Genomic DNA, 11,429 nt, shown 5'->3' with positions numbered 1-11,429 from the left:
AAAGACCTTCCAAACGCTGGACGTGAACTGGGGACCTCTATCGGAAACGATGTCTACGGGGATGCCATGAGCGCGGAAAACGTGAGAAACTAATAATTTAGCCGTGTCTAGTGCAGAGGGAAGTTTGGGAAGTCGAATAAAGTGCGTGAATTTAGAAAAACGATCAATGATGGACAGGATAACTGTGTGCCCCTTAGAGGGGGGTAAACCTGTAACGAAATCTATGGCAATATGGGACCAAGGTCGCCAGAGAATCGGGAGGGGCAGTAGCCTCCCCGAGGTAGGTTGAGTAGAGGACTTAGACTGCTCTTAGACTGAGCAGGCTGAAATGTACCGGCACAAGGACATGGAGGGCCACCAGAATCTCTGCCGCGCCACCCTCAGAGTTCTGTACCTCCCTGGGTGGCATGATAGCTGGCTGGAGTGGGCCCACCGGAGGACGTCGGCCCGGGCTGTCTCCGGGACGAACGTCGTCCCCAGAGGACCGGCCTCCGGAAATACCTGGTTCTGTTGAGCCTGTCGAACCGCGGTTTCTACATCCCAGACCAAGCAGGCCAGGTGGCATGGAGACAGGATGGGCTCGGGGGGCTCGGAACCCCCCTCTTTAGAGTGGACACGGGACAGGGCATCAGGCTTAATGTTTCGATTACCAGGTCGGTATGACAAAGAGAAACTAAAACGATCGAAGAAGAGTGCCCACCTGGCCTGTCTGGGGTTCAATCTTTTGGCGGTCCGCAGGTACTCCAGGTTCCAGTGGTCGGTCCAGACCAGGAACAGCATCTCCGCCCCCTCCAGCCAGTGTCTCCACTCCTCCAGCGCCAGCTTGACGGCCAGCAGCTCCCTGCTTCCCAAGTCATAGTTCCGCTCAGCCGGCGACGGCTTTTTTGAAAAAAAAGGCACAGGGATGGAGCTTGCTGTCCCCGCCGGAGCGCTGAGACAGCACCGCCCCCACTCCGGTATCCGAGGCGTCGACCTCCATGATAAACTGATGTGAGGCGTCGGGTTGAGTGAGGATTCGGGCGGTGGTGAACTGAGTTTTGAGGGCCAGGAATGCGTTGCGGGCGGCCGGGGTCCATGAGAAGCGAATCTTGCTGGAGGTGAGTGCGGTGAGGGGTGCGGCAATTTGGCTGTAGTTCTGAATGAAGCGGAGGTAGAAATTGGCGAAGCCCAGGAACCGCTGTCACTGCTTGCGGTCCCCGGGCTCCAGCCAGTCCCTCACCGCCGCTATCTTGGAGGGGTCCATCCCGATCTTTCCCGCAGTGATGATGTAACCCAAGAAGGACACCGACGGCACGTGGAACGCACACCTCTCCACCTTTACGAAGAGGTGGTTCTCTAGAAGGCATTCCAACACCTGTCTCACGTGCCACCGGTGCTCTTCCTCGCCGCGGGAAAAGATCAGGATGTCATCTAGGTAAACAAAAACAAACCAGTCCAAGAAGTCCCGCAGGATGTCATTGACGAGATGCTGGAAGACGGCGGGGGCGTTGGTTTAGCCAAAGGGCACTACTAGATACTCAAAATGCCCCAGGGGCGTATTAAAGGCCGTCTTCCATTCCTTAAATCCAATTTTGTGAAAATCTGGGCTCCGTGGAGGGGGGTAAAAGCCGAATCGATAAGGGGAAGAGGGTACTTGTTCCGGATGGTGATCCTGTTCAGACCCCGGTAGTCCACGCAGGGTCTGAGGCCCCCATCCTTCTTCCCCACGAAGAAGAATCCCGCCCCGGCCAGAGAGGTGGATGGTCGAATCAAGCCCGTCGCCAGGGAATCTCTAATATACTCTTCCATGGCGGTTCTCTCGGGTCTTGACAGATTATATAATCGACCTCTGGGTAGAACTGCGTCCTGCTGGAGGTCTATGGCGCAGTCATAAGGCCGGTGAGGGGGGAGGGCCGGGGCATTATCCTTGTCAAGGACCGGAGCGAGGTCATGATACTCGGAAGGGACGCAGGATAGGTGTGGGGTTGACGGTCGATCTGGGGCTGCGGAACTACCGGGGGTGGGGCGGAGGTCAGGCAGGTTGCATGGCATGATGTGCTCCAGGTCCGGATTTTGCCAGCGGCCCAGTCGATGTGGGGATTGTGTAGTTGCAGCCAGGGGAACCCGAGCACCAGGGGGGAGTGAAGTCCAGACAGGATGGCGAAGGAGATTGATTTGGAATGGTTACCGGAAATCCGGATGCGGACGGGTGCGGTCTGGCGCTGTACATGGGCCAGCCGGCGGTTGTTCAATGACAGGGCGCAGCGGGGCGGTTGGATAGCTGTGGTGGGGATGAGGAGCTCTTTAACCAGGGCCTCGTCTATGAAGTTGCCCTCTGCCCCTGAGTCTACCAGCACCGAGACTGAGTGCTGGTGCATGCCCCACTCCAGCGAGGTTGACACCCGTAGGTGGGCCAGCGGGGGGAATCACCGTATGACTCACCAGGACCCTCCCAGTCACTGGCGAGCCTCGGCTCTTCCCAGCTTGGCCGAGCAGGTGGCGGCGTAGCGGCCCACCTCACTGCAGTAGAGACAGGCGTTCCGGCGCCACAGGGCAGTCTTCTCCTCAGCGGTGAGGTGCGCTCGGCCCAGCTGCATGGGCTCCTCCCCTGACGCGGCACGACCTGAGGCTGAGGGCAAAGGACGGGCAAATGAACTCGGGCGGAGTGGAGAAGTGGGGTTACGGGAGCCGGGATAGGGGCGAGGCAGGACTGGGGTTCGGGCTCGGTCCGAAGGGGGTCCCTGGGCTTTCTTCTCCCGCCGCCTCTCGCGGAGACGATTGTCTATCCAGATTGCGAGGTTGATCAATGCATGCAGGTCCGGAGGTCCATCCCTCGCCGCCAGCTCGTCCTTCAGCTCCTCATTGATTCCCCTCAGAAAGGCGTATTGTAGTGCTGGGTCGTTCCAGTCACAAGCTGCCGCCAGGGTCCAAAACTCAACAGCATACTCAGCGACACTCCGCCCCCCTTGGGTGAGGTCGCCCAAGCATTTCACTGTGTCGTCTCCCTGGAGAGGGTGGTCGAACACTTCTCTCATCTCGGCGGTGAAAGCGGCATAGGACCGACATGGCAGTCCGCCTCACCGCCGACCCCCAGCGTAGTGCAGCTCCGGTAAGTAAACTGATGGTGTAAGCTATTTTCTGTTCATCCCTCTGGTAGGTCATTGGCTGCAAGCCAAACACTAGTGAGACCTGTAGCAAAAATCCTCCACATTCAACTTGGTCTCGCGGGGGGTCTGGTACATGCGGTTCCTTTGCGGGTTGATGTCGAGGGGCGGGGGCTGGTTCCGGACCGGGGGTCGACGGAGTGGAAGGATTCTGCTGCAACGATCTCTGGGCTAGGACAGAGGAGATCTGGCTCAACCGGGCGAAGATGTTTTCCACTTGCCCCTGAGTCTGGTGTAGAGAGGCAGCCAGGTCGCGTAGTGTCTGGCTGTGCCTATCTAAGGTGTCCGGGGTGGTGGCTAGCTGCGCAAGCCTGTTGGAGATGGACTCCAACCTGCCATGGGCCTGACGTCCGGCATCTGCTAACTCTCCCAGAATACTCACGTGTTGTCCAAGCACTTGGCCTTGTATGGTCAGGGCGGCTTGGAGATCCATTTCGGGGCTGAGACCGGGTCCCAGTGGTGGGCTCCCCGAGTCCATATTGGCCAGAGAGTTCTGTCACAGGGCGGGGGTGGACTCGGGCCGGGAACCACACCACCAAGGCTGAAATCAGGGTAGGAACTCTTTTATTTAGGTAGGCAGGGTGTCTCAGGCAGGCAAGCAGGCAGGGTGTCTCAGGCAGGCAAGCAGGCAGGGTGTCTCAGGCAGGCAAGCAGGCAGGCAAGCAAGCGGGGTGTCTCAGGAAGAGTTACAGGACGGGTCCCAGGCAGAGTTATAGGAAGGGTCCCAGGCAGAGTTACAGAAAGGGTCCCAGGCAGAGTTACAGAAAGAGTGTTGCAAGACAGCATAGGATGGTGGTTTGTAGGATGACTCTGGTGACAAGGAACATGAAGAGGACAAAGGCAGAGCAGAGGACAAAGTGGTGGGAGCTGAAAAGGGAGGAGTGTTGCATGGTTTTCAGGGAGGAGTTGAGAAAGGGTCTGAGTGGTCAGGGTGAGCTTCCAGATGATTAAACAATTACAGCTAGTGTTATCAGGGAGAGAGGTAGAAGAGTACTTGGTGTGTCATCTGGAAGGAAAGTAGATAAGGAGACTTGGTGGTGGAATGAGGAAGTGCAGGAGTATATACAGAGACAGCGGTAAGCAAATAAGAAGTGGGATACTGAGAGGACTGAAGAGAACAGACAGGAGTTCAGGGAGATATAGCGAAAGGTAGAGATAGAGGTAGCAAAGGCAAAACAAAAAGCGTACGATGACTTGTATGCTCGGTTGATAGTAAGGAGGGTGAGAATGATCGATACAGGTTGGCGAAACAGAGTGATGATGATGGAAAGGATGTACAACAGGTCCAGGTGATTAAGGACAGAGAGGGAAATGTATTGACAGATGCTAGAAGAGTGATGGGAAGATGGAAAGAGTACTTTGAAGAGCTGATGAATGTGGAAAATGAAAGAGAGGCAAGGGTAGATGCCACAATTCCTCACATCCCCTTTATTCTTAAAAATAGGCACCATCACACTTTGTCTCCATTCTTCAGGCATCTTCTCACTCTCTAAGATCACATTACATCACATTGCATTTGGCAGACGCTTTTATCCAAAGCGACTTACAATAGAGGAAATAGGGACTGCAAATACACTTGCAAATACACGATGCACAGGAAATATACAGAACAGTAAGCTTGGGTTAGTGAGTTTTGTTTTTTTTTTGACAAAGACATACACAAACGTACACACACACACACACTGCATAGCCTAACTTGCTGCCTAACCTGATCTGGGGCATCAGCGCAGTAAAAAGTCCTGAAAGAGAACAGTTTTTACCTGTTTCTTGAAGGTTGAGATAGATGACGCTAGTCTTCTTGCTTCTGGAAGTTTGTTCCACCGCTGAGGTAGTAGAACTGAGAACAGTTTTGCCTGAGATCGCTTAGGGCGAGCAAAAGGTACTGCTAGTAGGTTTGTATTAGAGGAACGCAGCTCTCTGCCGGGAGCATAAGGTCTTATCATTTCGTTCAGATATGCTGGACCTGTTCCTGAGGTGGTTTTGAATGCCAGGGTCAGGGCCTTATGCTTGACACTTGTTGGCTTCCAACTTCTTCTTCCCCAGGTAGTGTTGGAATGAAGCTTCTCCAGCTGGCATTTGGTAGAGGTGATGGTGGGGATCTAGGTGGTCATTTCATGTTCTTTGACTGTTGTACTGGAGGGCTTTTCCAATAATTATTTGGAGGCACGAATCGGAGGCAGCCGCTGTCAAGCCTGCAGTAGCTCCCCTCCGTCGTTCCACCGAGATGCACCGGTGATCATCTCCATTGGCATAGTAAAGGCTAGAGGGGATGTGGCGCAGCCTGCCCTGAAGCCCACTTCCAATGATCACCATGTTTTGTACTCTGTGGTTGTTTACAGAATAAGAAATGCCGGAGGAAGCTTCTGACCACGTTAGTTGTGGTTTCATGCACTTGGAAGAGGTTGAAGGCCTCCCAGATGACAGATGTGGGGATGGATTAAGACGCCTTGGCTCGGTTGAGGAATAAAACATGCAGGTCTCTTCTGTACCCTTTGAAGATTTTATTTGTTATTGTGTTTCAGGTAAGTTTGGAGTGAGAAGTTATGACTTGTTATCGCAGAGACATGCACCGGGGGTTCAAGATATGTTTAAAGAGGACAGAATTCACGCAGAGGTTCACTGTTTGTCATAGCTTCATTTTGACATTGATTTTCAGTCCAGTCAAGGTGGTGTGAGACTTCAGTGTGTTGTTGGTGCTGATTGCCATCACCCTGTTCATAGGTGAAACTAAAAACTTGAATGTTGTATTTGAATATTTGACAATTTGATGAAAATAAGCTCAAAATGATCATTACAGTCTAAATCAGCTCATTTTAAAATGTTGAATTTTAAACCGTTTTTTCGGTTGGATCTTCACGTCCAGCTCATTCACGTGTGTCAGTAGGTCCACAGTAAATGTTAAATAATAAAGCCAATCCGTGTCATTCAGTTCAGGATAAATTCTCAAGAGTTCTGAAGTAGCTCCAAAAATTGATAATCTCCAGTTTGAGCTCCCACATTCGTTGATCCAATCATACATATCAAGCATGAATTCTGTACCAATCTTTGATGGGCCAGATGTGGCCTGTTTAAGAATAAGAATAAGAATAAGAACAACTGTATTTATCCTAAAGGAAATTGTTGTGCCAGAGTTTCAAGTAAAACATAACAATAATAAATAATAGTCGGAAGGAGGGAGAATAAGAAATACAAATAAAACCATAAAGTGTCAAAGGCAAGGCTATAAAGTGTTTTAAGGTCTTAAAAAGTACGAAGATTTGAATATCCCCTTCGGCTGAAGGGTTTGCCTACCCTTGATGTATTCACAGGGTTTTTACACACTGTTGCTGGTAGTTTGGCCCATTCCTCCATGCAGACCTCTTACCTCTTGTAGATCCTGCCTACAAAGCCACTCCTTCATTGCCCGGGCGGTGTGTTTGGGATCATTGTCATACTGAAACCCAGCCACGTTTCATCTTCAATGCTCCTGCAAATGGAAGGAGATTTTCACTCCAAATCTCAGAATCCATGGCCGTATTAATTCTTTCCTTTCAGCCTTTCTGATCAGTCGTTTGGTCCCTTTGTAGAAAAACAGCCCCAAAGCAATGCTTCACACTGGCAATGGTGTTATTTTGAATGTGATTCAGCATTCCTTCCCCCAGCTACGACACACTTAGCTTTTACTAAAAAGTTGTATTTTGGTTTCATCTGACCATAGGACATTCATAGTCCTCTTTTGGATCATCCAAATGCCCTCCAGTAAATTTTGATGATGTGATGGAACACATACTATCTCAGTAGAGGGACACATCTGGCACTTCAGGGTTTGAGTACCTGGCGGCGTAGTGTGTTACTGATGGTAGCCTTTATTACTTTGGTCCCAGCTCTCTGCAGCTCATTCTCTAGGTCCCCCTGTGGGTGTCTCATCATTTTGAGCCCTCGGGGTGAGCTCTTGTGTGGAGCCCAAGATGGAGGGAGATTATCAGTGGTCTTGTATGTCTTCCATTTTCTAATAATTGCTCCCACAGTTGATGTCTTCACACCAAGCTGCTTTCCTAGTCCAGATTCAGTCTTCCCAGCCTGGTGCCGGTTTACATTTTTGTTTATGGTGTCCTTAGACAGCTCTTTGGTCTTGGCCTGATTGAGTTTGGAGTGTGACGGTTTGAGGTTGTGGACAGGTGTCTTCTATCCTGGTAACCAGTTCAAACAGGTGCCATTAATACAGGTAAGGTGTGGAGAACAGAGGGGCATCTTAAAAAAGAAGTTACAGGTCTGTGGGAGCTCTGTGATATCTTGTTTATTGGTAACCAAATACTTATTTTACTGAAGAATTTACCAGTTAATTTATTAAATCTCTTTAACCCCAGCACTGTCTCTCATAGTTGAATAGCAACAGAGAGTGAAATGTGCAAAGCCAAAAATGACTCGGATTGGGACAAAGTGGGGATAAAAAATGGATGAACTTTTCCTTGTTTTATTCATTATGAACATTTTCCATCAGCCGTGTTACAGGCACTGCTTTTCCAGGACATATTTGCAAATGTTAACAGTATGTATCTAATTAAAAGTAAAAAAAAAAAGGTTAATGTGTAAATATCTCGTTACAATGTGAACACCTGCAGTTTACAGACAAGTGCAGCTTATGTGTTTGTGTTTTTACCCGCTGTGGTTTATATTCAGATGAGCTCCAGATGTCCAGATGTCACTTTCTAGGACTTTCAAGTTGCACAACAGTGCTCATTATCACGGCATCTCCTCTGGTCCTGCTCACTCTAGATGAACAGCAGGGGGCCCAGGGCGGGTCGGTGTTGGATCTCAGGTAAGACAGAACAACAAGGTGCTCAGAGGACGTCAGTCACTCCTACAGAGCCAGGATGGAAGATCTGTACCCAGGGTCCTGTGGTTCTTTGTTTTCCTGCAGACGGGGATGATGTTGGAGGTCTTGGAGCAGACCGGCGCACAGAAGGAGACTCCTGGGCTGCTGGGTGACTGGACTTGGACCTGATTCATCAACAGTGTGTCAGAACTTCTCTCCATTCAGTGCATTTAAAAACCTCTGCATGTCATCGATGGTGGTCTGGCATCAGTTAAGCCACAGAATGCCAGTATAAGAGTTCAGAGAAGCGGGACTCGGGATGAAAGTGTCCACGGAGGGGATTCCACAGGTCCCACATCTCTTTTCTTAATTCATAATTTAAAGTACAGTTAATTCATATGGTTAGAATTAGAATTAATTCATATAGTTTGAAGTAGAATTAATTTAAATAGTTCGAAGTAGAATTGAACCGAAGAGTTTATGACCGTTTATGTCGGTCACTGAAGGCTCCGGGGTTCCACGATGTGTTTCCGGTCAAGAGCGCTGTCTAGCCCCGCGACGTAAGTTCACTTTTACAGAGAATAGTGACGATTTCTCGACCTACAACCGAATTGACCGTGTTTATAACAACCGCGAAGCAACTCCCGGTGATTTTTGACGGTAATTTAGGTCCTTTCGGCCGAGAAATCTCGACGACGTCACAGATTTCGTGAGCTGAGGTAAGGCTAACTAAGCCGCTCCGCTAGCCAAACAGACTAGCTCGCGGCCTTCCGCCATCTTGCCTCGGAGCGCGTCGGTAATTGAGTGTTGGCGACTCAAATGACAACGAAAAAGCGGTGGTCTAACCGAGCGCGATCGGCTCCGTCCGGACCAGCAGTCGTCGTAACAGCCGGTATTAGCCGGTGCGGGGCGGGGTTAGTGTTCAAGGCCGTCGAAGGCTGTTTGGGGTGCCAGGGTCCAGTGGGTGTTCGCCACGGGACGAGATGATTTACCGTCGTGTTTAGAAATTGTTCTGCTGGTAGTGACGAAAACATGAATGTAATTAAATGTAAATGTGGATTTAAATCCATTTTACTGTTGTCTTGTGTTCGTGACGTTTTTTGAATTGTGTTTCCCGGCGATGAGCAACGAGTCTCTGTGAGAGCTGGTCGCAACGATGCGGTAACCAGACGGGTTCACAAGATGGCGCCCGTTTGCAGCCCAGTGTATCGTGAGCGGTGCAAACGTCCCGTTTCCACCTGTGTCTTTTCTCCTCACGGGCGACTTTTTGCCACATTCCAGGTGGATTTGAAGGGGACACGATTCCAAGAGTCTGGTTGTTGATGTCCTGGGTTTACTTTGATGCTTCGGCGTCCTGTCGGGGGGGCGTGCACCACGTGACCGGGCAAATGCGGAAGATGCTTCAGCCATGTTGTTTCTTGTATGAAGTCGTGAGTGAAGCTGACGGTGCGGGGAATGCGGTGGCATCGAGCGAGGGCGCGGGGCTATTGCTTCTCGGCCTTTTGGCTAAGTTTAAGTGTAGTATGTGTTCTTAGCAGTTAGATATCTGATATGTCCCCTGTCTGGGGACCAAATATTAAATTGATGTTTGGAACAGGGAGATGGAATAGGGGCTTGCTCTGTCCACTCTGCGCATTGACCCGGTATTGCAGTATCTCCGGGAACGGTGCACCCCCCGCTTTTGTGTCCGATGTCAAGGTTGCCGTGGCCTCCAATAACGTCATACGTAACCGACACACACGGGATCCAGATCTTGTCTGTGCCCTGCGTGACCAGCGACACTGTCCCCGTTGTTTCTGCCGGTAGGGAGCGGTAGATAGCGACACACGAGTGTGTCTGCCTGAAACCCTGTCCCTACCATTCGCCCCGTGCAGCCCGATAAAATCCCACTATGGACCAGAACTGAGCCTAAATGGATCGCATTTGAAACGGATGGATTGCCCCCGATAGACTGTGTCAGACTGGGCTCAGGGGGAAGTTCTCCCGGCCGTAGAGCGGCAGAAACCCCTCGCGGCATCAGGAGGACGGACGGAACGTGTTCCGGTTGTCCTCTGACTTCTTCGTGAAAATTGAAGCGTCCGTGTCGTTTTCGGCGTCCCGGCCCGTCAGAACTCAGAGTTGACGGTTTTTTGACGGAGTGTGTGTGTGTGCGTGTGTGCGCGTGTGCGTGTGTGCGTGTGTGTGTGTGTGTGTGTGTGTGTGTGTGTGTGTGTGTGTGTGTGTGTGTGTGTGTGTGTGTGTGTGCGCGCGCGAGAGGGATCGCGTGTGAGCTCCCGGAAGAGTCCGCGTGGGTTCCCCCCCGACTGAGAACGGTGTGCGTGTGAAAGCGGTCCGTGCGCGGGACGCGTGCGACTCATACTTACCTGGCAGGGGAGATACCATGATCAAGAAGGTGGTTCACCCAGGGCGAGGCTCAGCCATTGCACTGCGGCTGTGCTGACCCCTGCGAATTCCCCAAATGTGGGAATCTCGACTGCATAATTTCTGGTAGTGGGGGACTGCGTCCGCGCTCTCCCCTGTTGTGCTGTTCAAGAGCAAGTCTGTGTCGCTGGAGGCCGGGTTCACTGTTTATGGTCACACGCGCCGACCCTCCCTGGCCGGGCTGTGACCCAACCAGGGAGTTTTCGTTGCACATGGTAGGTGCACCGCGAAAGCGTGGATTTACGATCGGGCCAGAAAACAATCCAGAGTGTCCAAGTCCCTGAAATGCTCCTGCTTCTTGATCTCCACTCCCTGTAGCCTCACCGTTCCACCCGAGTTCCTCTCATCCCCACACATGTATGCTGTCTTGCTGCGACTAACTTTCGTTCCTCTCCTTTCCAGAGCATACCCCCACCTCTCTATAGTTTCACCGAGACACTTTACAGTTTATAGTTTATTTTGATTTCTAATTCTGCCTTTTATTATTTATTACTGTTATATTTTCTGGAACTCTGGCACAACAGTTTCCTTCGGGATTAATAAAGTTGTTCTTATCTTATCTTATCTTATCTTATCTTATCTTATCTTATCTTATCTTATCTCGACCTCCACCTGTTTTCTGCTCTCACTACAGATCACAACGGCATCTGCGAAGGTCACGGTCCGTGGAGATTCATGTCTACCCTCATCCGTCAGCCCGCCCGTGCGTCACCATTGCGAACAAGAAGGGGCTCAGGGCCTATCCCCGACGGAGTCCCGCTTCCACCTTGAACTTCTCTGGTACCGTCTTACAGCACACCGCACGCACCACTGTCTCCCAGCTAGCATACATGTCCTGCACCAGTGTAACACACTTCTCTGCCGCTCCAGACTTCCTCATAGGATACCAGAGCTCCTCTCTTGGCAACCTGTCGTAGGCCTTTTCTAGGTGTACAAAAAGGCAATGCGGCTCCCGCCGGCCCCCTCTGCATTTGTCTATGAGCATTCTGGGCGCAAATACTGCATCTGTAGTACTCGTCCTTTTTTCCATGTGTATTTTATTTATTTTTCTCTTTCTCTTGTCATGAACT

At 51.0% G+C, this 11,429-nt stretch overlaps 2 non-coding genes across 2 annotated transcripts; both read left to right on the top strand.

The window, feature by feature from the left end:
• Positions 1–9,424: 9,424 nt before the first annotated feature.
• LOC147220321 (U2 spliceosomal RNA) lies at positions 9,425–9,615 on the top strand. The gene has a single exon (XR_015108193.1). It is a non-coding gene; the product is annotated as a U2 spliceosomal RNA (small nuclear RNA).
• A 678-nt stretch (positions 9,616–10,293) lies between these two features.
• On the top strand, positions 10,294–10,457 carry LOC147220320 (U1 spliceosomal RNA). Its single transcript, XR_015108523.1, has one exon. It is a non-coding gene; the product is annotated as a U1 spliceosomal RNA (small nuclear RNA).
• The last annotated feature ends 972 nt before the right edge of the window (positions 10,458–11,429 follow it).

This window comes from Fistularia commersonii, chromosome 24, assembly GCF_037954325.1.
Source record: "Fistularia commersonii isolate RoL2024-O1a breed Wild chromosome 24, RoL_Fcom_v1.0, whole genome shotgun sequence".
Classification (NCBI taxonomy): domain Eukaryota; kingdom Metazoa; phylum Chordata; class Actinopteri; order Syngnathiformes; family Fistulariidae; genus Fistularia; species Fistularia commersonii.
Note: the sequence above shows the minus strand (reverse complement) of the source record. Positions and strands in the feature narration are given on the sequence as shown.